A 6,880-nucleotide genomic window follows, 5' to 3' on the forward strand; every position below is an offset into this window, starting at 1 on the left:
GGCAGCCCGACAGAGCCCTCCAGTAGGCCCTCAGGCACGAAAAGTCACTTCTCCCCATCCTGATAAACTCAGAGTGAAGCCTCTGGTGTGCTGTCTTTGCCCCATAGGGGGAAAGGCAAAAAGATCAGAGTGGGACCACCAGACCAGATTTTAACCCCAGGGTAAATGATGTCACTGAGAAATCCGGTGGCAGCTGATAAGGATGGAAAGGGGGGTCAAAAGTCCCAAAATTTTGTATAAATAATAGAGCAAATGAACAGACATTCAGCCAGCCGACACTGATGTCCTCACACTGAGAGCCTGATGAGGACCTGGACTAGCATCCCAACACTTTTCATTGTTGCTGATCCTCTGCATCTTCCTCATGGCTCTCAAACACTACAGCCACATCTTGACCCTGGTGAGAGCCAAAACTTCTCCCTATGACCCTCTCCTCAACCAGCAGTCAGCTCCACCCCAGGAGAAGCCTGCCTTGGTTCCTGATCTGATCACCCCGGTCTGAGAGAGTGTGCATTTGCTGGACTTAAAGCCTAAGGCTTGAGACTTTTGATCTGACCTTGAATTTAGCACGCAGAGGGAATGTCTGTCATTAGCCTGTCATGATTAAGTATGTTTGCAGTGCTTAGAATTAACTGATCTAGAATTGTTTGCTGTGAATTAATTAATCTAGAATTGTTTGCTGTGAATTGATTATGTCTGTTGCAGTGCCTAGCATTAAGATTGTAATTTTCTTGATTAAGAACCTATAGAGTGGGGCTGGGGCTGTAGCTCAGTGGCAGAGCACTTGCCTAGCATGCATGAGACCCTGGGTTTGATCCTCAATAACACATAAAAAAAAAGTAAACGAATAAAATAAAGGCATGCTGTCCATCTACAACTACAAAAAAAAAAAAAAAAGAACCTATAGAGTGAAATTGTATTGAGTGATTTGAGTGAATAAATCATTGAAAAGGGCAGAAGCGCGTGGACATTCTTTTTTTTTTTTAAAGGCAAAGGTGCCTTTTTATTTTTTAGTATCTTTATTATTTATTTATTTAATGTGGTGCTGAGGATCGAACTCAGGGCCTCACGCATGCGAGACAAGTGCACTCTACTTCTGAGCTACAACCCCAGCCCTGCATGGACATTCTTTATGTCTCCCCCTCGACTGCATAAGTTGCACCTTTTGCCATTGCAACAGCTGGGCAACTTAGCAAGACCCTATTTCAAAAATAAAAGAAAAAATTTTGTTTTTTACTCTTTTTTCTATGCTAGAGATTGAACCCAGGGAAATTCTACCACTAAGCCATACTCCCAGGCCTTTTACTTATTTATTTTAAATTTTGAGACAGGGTCTAAGTTGCCCAGGCTAGTCTCAAACTTGTGATACTTCTGCTTCAGTCTCCCTAGTAGATGAGATTTTAAATATGCACCACTGCACCTGGGTTCAAAAAAAAAAGAAAGGACAAATGCTCTACCATGGAGCTATTCCTCCATGGGGGAACAGCTCCATGGTAGAGCATTTGTCTGGCATGTACAAGGCCCTGGGTTCAATCCTAGTACTGCAAATCAATAATAAAGATAAATAATGTTGGGCTGGGGATGTGGCTCAAGCGGTAGCGAGCTCGCCTGGCATGTGTGTGGCCTGGGTTTGTATATGGTTGCACCACATACAAAGATGTTGTATCCACCAAGAACTAAAAAATAAATATTAAAAAAAAAATTCTCTCTCTCTCTCTCTGTCTCTTAAAAAAAAGATAAATAATGTTGTAAAACAAAAACAAACAAAAAAAAAGAAATAATATTGTAATGTAATATTTGAAAAATCAAAATTAATGCAAACATGTCATATTAAAAAAAAATCCAGGAGCTGGGGCTGTGGCTCAGTGGTAGAGCGCTCGCCTGGCATGTGTGAGGCACTGGGTTTGATCCTCAGCACCACATAAAAATAAAATAAAGGTATTGTGTCCACCTACAACTCTGTGTGTGTGTGTGTGTGTGTGTGTATAACTCCAAATTTTTAAATATAGGATTCTCATTTTATTTATTTATTTTTGTCTTGGGCTCCAATATGGTTCCCCACAGCCCTGGGCCAGGACCCACAGTCTAGAAGGGAGAGTTCCCCCGACTCTCTTTGCTCTGTGGGGTGGTGAGCAACTGGGACTCCCAAAACAGGAAATGCTCTTGCCAGGAGCCTCAGGGTGGCAATAACTGAGAGCTCCATGAGGGCTTCATCATCTAGCAGAGCATCCGGCATTTCATAGGCCCTCGATGACTATTTCTTGAATAAATAAATGAGGAAAACTAACTTTCCCCAAGTCACCATCACAGCCATATTCACAGCAAGAGTTACTAGGACAGTGACCCTCAGCACAACCCTAATGTTATGACATTGACTGAGTCAGGGACATGGTTGGGGTGGGGTGGACGCACAGACAGGGAATCTATCAAGACCTAAAGGAGTCTAAGCTAGGATCCTGGAAAGGACAGTGTGGAGACCAGAGTCTCCGAGACTTAACCAGAATAGGGCGAAAAAGAGAGGAGGGAGTTGGGGTGTGGCTCAGTGGTAGAGGACTTGCCTAGCAAGTGCCAAGGCCCTCGGTTCAGTCCTCCGCATTATGGGGAAAAGAAGAAGGAGAGGGAGAAAGAGAGGGAGAGGAAGAAGAAGAAAGGAGGAAGGGCAGATGGGAATGCAGGGTTATGGGGGGTGAGGAGACTCAGAGACAGGCCAAGGAGCAAGCAGGAGTGAGAGGCAGGGAAGGGAACTGTGGAGGGGGCAGGAAGAACACGGGGGTCTGGAAGGAGCTAGGGGGTTTTTCTGCACCATGAATGAATAGGAGCCTGGAGAAGGGGAAGCAAAGGCTCTGAGCGTGACTCCCAGAAGCCTGGAACTGGTCAGTTCCTCAAGGAAAGTTCTGGAAGCCCCTTCCCTACCCACTCAGAGTTACACACTGGTGTTTCCTATTTCAGGCCCTATGCCCTTGCCTCCCCTCCCTCCCTCTTGCCCCACCTCCCCAGAGAGGGACAAACACACTTGATATATGAAGTGTTTCCACCTAGGTGCTTGGGAATCCCACAAAGGCTGCAGTGTGTGACAGCCCCTCCCTTCTCCTCCCCGAGCCCCTTCCCTTCCTGCCTCTGTCTGGGAGTCTGGGAATGCCTCCTTTTCCTAGGGTGTCATAGAGAAGGAGGATGGGGACATTCCTCTTCCTCTCCAGCGCCTGACTTTGGGTGGGTGAGCCTGGTTGAGTATTGGGGTTCAGGGTGATGATCAGGTCTTCTTTGGCTTCCCAGAGGTTGGGGTGAGAGGGTCTTAATTTCTACCTTTGCCTCTTTGCCGGCCCTGCCCACTTCCTTCCTTGCTGTAGAAGGCCCCTCCCACTGATGAGGGAAGGTTGCACACTCCGCTTTTCTTTGTGCAGAAACCCATAAGAGGAATAAAATCGAATTTTCACATGCTCCCTATGTGCCAGGCACTGTGGTAGACTATTTTTTGGGGGGTGTGCCAGGGATTAAACTCAGGGGCACCCAATCACTGAGCCACATCCCCAGCCCTGTTTTGTATTTTATTTAGAGACAGGGTCTCACTAAGTTGCTTAGTACCTCGCTGTTGCTGAGGCTGGCTTTGAACTTGTGATCCTCCTGCCTTAGCTTCCTGAGCTGCTGGGATTATAGGAGTGTGCCACCATGCCTGGCCTCCTGGAAGCTTTTGAAGTAGGTATTTTCACAGCTGAAGGTGTGTGTGAAGCAGTGAAGTTTGAGGTAGTATGGCACAGCGTTCAAGATCATGGACTTGGGTAGCAAGAGACCTGGGACCAAATCCCAACCTTATGAATAGAACAAGTTTCTTTACCCCTCAAGCCTCAGTTTCCCCATCTCTAAAGGAAGGATATAAGGCTCTTTACAGGATTGTTAGAAGCATTCAAATAAAGCTGGGTACAGCAGCCTGTAATCCCACTACTTGTGAGGATCCCCAAGTTTGGGGCCAGCCTAGGCAACACAGTGAGGCTCCAAAGGAAAAAAAAAAAAAGGAATTAACTAGGATATTGTACCTGAAAGACCTGGTAGTTAGCACGGGGTAGGTGCTGAGTTTACTGTTGCCACTGTTCTTGGTAAGGACAAAGCAGTCCCTGGGCACTTCTGGACTTCTGACCTTCTCAGAGGACAGGCACAGTGGGGACTAAGGAGTGGGCTTGGATGGTTAGGCCAGGCCAAGGAAGTGTGTGTCACAGCAGCCCTCTGTGGACGTACAGATGGTGCAGGCGCCTGACTCCAGAAGAGCCTGAAGTCAGCAGCCCTGAGGACACAGGCATCCCACCTCCCACCCACAGGCAGGGGGAGGGCCCACTCCACCACAGTGGGTGGTCTCTCTGGCCCAGCAGCCCTTCCTCTGACTCAGGGAGAAGCTGCAGCTGGCCCTGGGCCACAACAGCCATTCACATTGCCACTCGCACCATCACTCCATGTCTCTTGCCTCCAGTGGTGCAGTGAAGAGGGGTCGCATGCACGCTTGGGTGTTTGGAGGCATCCTTTGTGTGTGCAAGATCGAGGATATATGCTGAGCGTGCAAGGGCAGGCACCAGGTACTCATGTGGGGGGTACCTTTTGAGAGCATTTTCTGCTATATGGTTACATACACGTCTGTGGTCACACAACTCTCACGCTCACCCTGGGGTCTGTGGGTGCATGTGTGTGCCATGTGCCAGGATATCTGTTGTGTCCACGTGTGTGACTGCTTGTCAAACAAACTCCCTGGAGCTGGGGCTCTGCAGGAAGGGTCAGAAGGCAGTCTGAGACACTTTTCATGTGTCAGGAAAACTAGGCTCCCCTTTCAGGAAGCCTTCAATAGCAAAATAAACTAGCCCAGCTCCTGGGGCAGAGCAGGAGGGGGCTCTGGGCAAGGGAGAGGAAAGCTTGAGATGGTGGAGGAGGTCACAAAGCCAGGCAGCCAAATGATACCCTTTGACCCCCATCTACCCCAACCTGATCTCTGGGGATCCTTTTCCCTTCACTGTGTTCTGAGAGGCTTTGTCCTCTTTGCCCTCTTTTTTCTCCTCTCCATTTCTCCTCTCTCCCTACTTTCTCATCTATCCTTCTTCCTCCATCTTTCTTCCTCCCTTTCTTTACCACTCTGCAGCTGGCTGCCTACCAGTCCCCTCCACTGAACAGCCAAAGCTATGTTCCACCTAAGAGAACAGGTTGTTTTGCTTTCAAGGTGCTGGAGACCAAACTCAGGGGCTTTTGGAGTGCTAAGCACAGGCTCTACCACTGAGCTACATCCTCAGCCCTGTGGGTTGTTTTTAGCTGACTCTTTTTTTTTTTTTTTAATTTTTGTTTTCCGGTGCCAGATTGGCCACAAGCTCTGGCTATTGCTTCCAATTATGCAGGTAATCTTTCATTCAGTGATTGGCTAATTAACTCCATAATTTATCATACGTTTATTAAGCACCTGGTTTGTGCCAGGCTCTGTGGTTGGTTCTTGGGCATTAAGCAGGAGAAACGAGTGGGCTCTGCCTCACAGAACTTTCAAACTGATAGGGGAGCCAGAAATGAAAGCCACACATAGAAGTATAAAATTTAAACAACCTAAGGGATGCAGACAGAGAGATAATTATATGTATCTGAGAACCTCTAATGGAATTAATGTGGTCAGGAGGATGGGAAAGATTCCCAAAGAAAGTGATTAGCTGAGGTTTGAGGGGAAATTAAGAGTTAAGGAGACCAAGGAGAGGAGAGGTAGGGTGTGAAGTGAGGCAGATTGTTGTAGGCCAAGAGGGAGCAGGTAAAAAGGCCCTGAGGCCAGAGGGAGAAAGGTTCCTGTGTGTGTGTGTGTGTGTGTGTGTGTGTGTGTGTGTGTAACTGCTATGAGACCTGTATGGTCAGGAAATAGAGCGAGCTTCATGAGGTTAGAGCAGGTGCTAGGCTTCCCTGGGCTAGGTCAAGGATCATTCTTTTTTTTTTTTTTTGGTACCAGGGATTGAACCCAGGGGCCCTTAACCACTGAGCCACATCTCCAGCCCAAGAGAGATATGTTGCTCAAGCTGGCCCTGAACTCCCGGGCTCAAGTGATCTTCCTGACTCAGCCTCCCATGTAGCTGGAACTGCAGGCACATGCCATCATGCCCCGCAGGATCATTTATTTTACTTTTTTATTTTAATTTTTTTTTTTTGGTGCTGGGAATTAAACCCAGAGCCTTGTTCATGCAAGGCAAGCCCTCTACCAACAGAGCTATATCCCCAGCCCCTAGGATCACTTATTTTAATAAAAAAACAAATAGGAGCCAGGCACAGTTGTGTACCCCTATAATCCCAGTGGTTTGGGAGGATGAGGCAGGAGGATCATGAGTTCAAAGCCAGCCTCAGCAAAAGTGAGATCCTGTCTCTAAAAAACATACAAAATAGGGCCAGGGATGTGGCTCAGAGTTCGTTCGAGTGCCCCTGAGTTCAATCCCAAAACCCTCCAAAAAATATATATATATGTTCTTAAGTGTGATATAGTCTATTATTTTTTAAAATTCAAGTACAAATTCATTAACATTTTAAACACTTCTTTAGTTTTTTTTTACTACAATATCCTTCACACTTATTTGAAGAACAAAAGGCACAGACCAGGGAGACAGTGGAAATTTTGCAGTCTTCAGGCAATGGTCCACTTAGGAATTCTCAGGACCCTCACAGATTGAAGGTCACTGTGCCAGGAAAGAGAGAACAGGGGGAATAGAGAATCACCCCATTGTGCTGCTGGGGCTTCGGTCAGACAGATGAAGCCAGGCTGAAGCTGGGTACTCCAGCTCCGCAGGATCTGACCTTGGCCCTCTGCCTCTCCAGCCATGTACTTAGCCCCCAACAGCTGGGCGGGCTTGTGCTTGGGGAGAGGTGGTGGGGGGCAAGCAGGCAGGGG

Source organism: Marmota monax, unplaced genomic scaffold (assembly GCF_021218885.2).
Source record: "Marmota monax isolate L192 unplaced genomic scaffold, Marmota_monax_Labrador192_F-V1.1 WCK01_AAM20220418_F8-fsc00205, whole genome shotgun sequence".
Lineage (NCBI taxonomy): Eukaryota > Metazoa > Chordata > Mammalia > Rodentia > Sciuridae > Marmota > Marmota monax.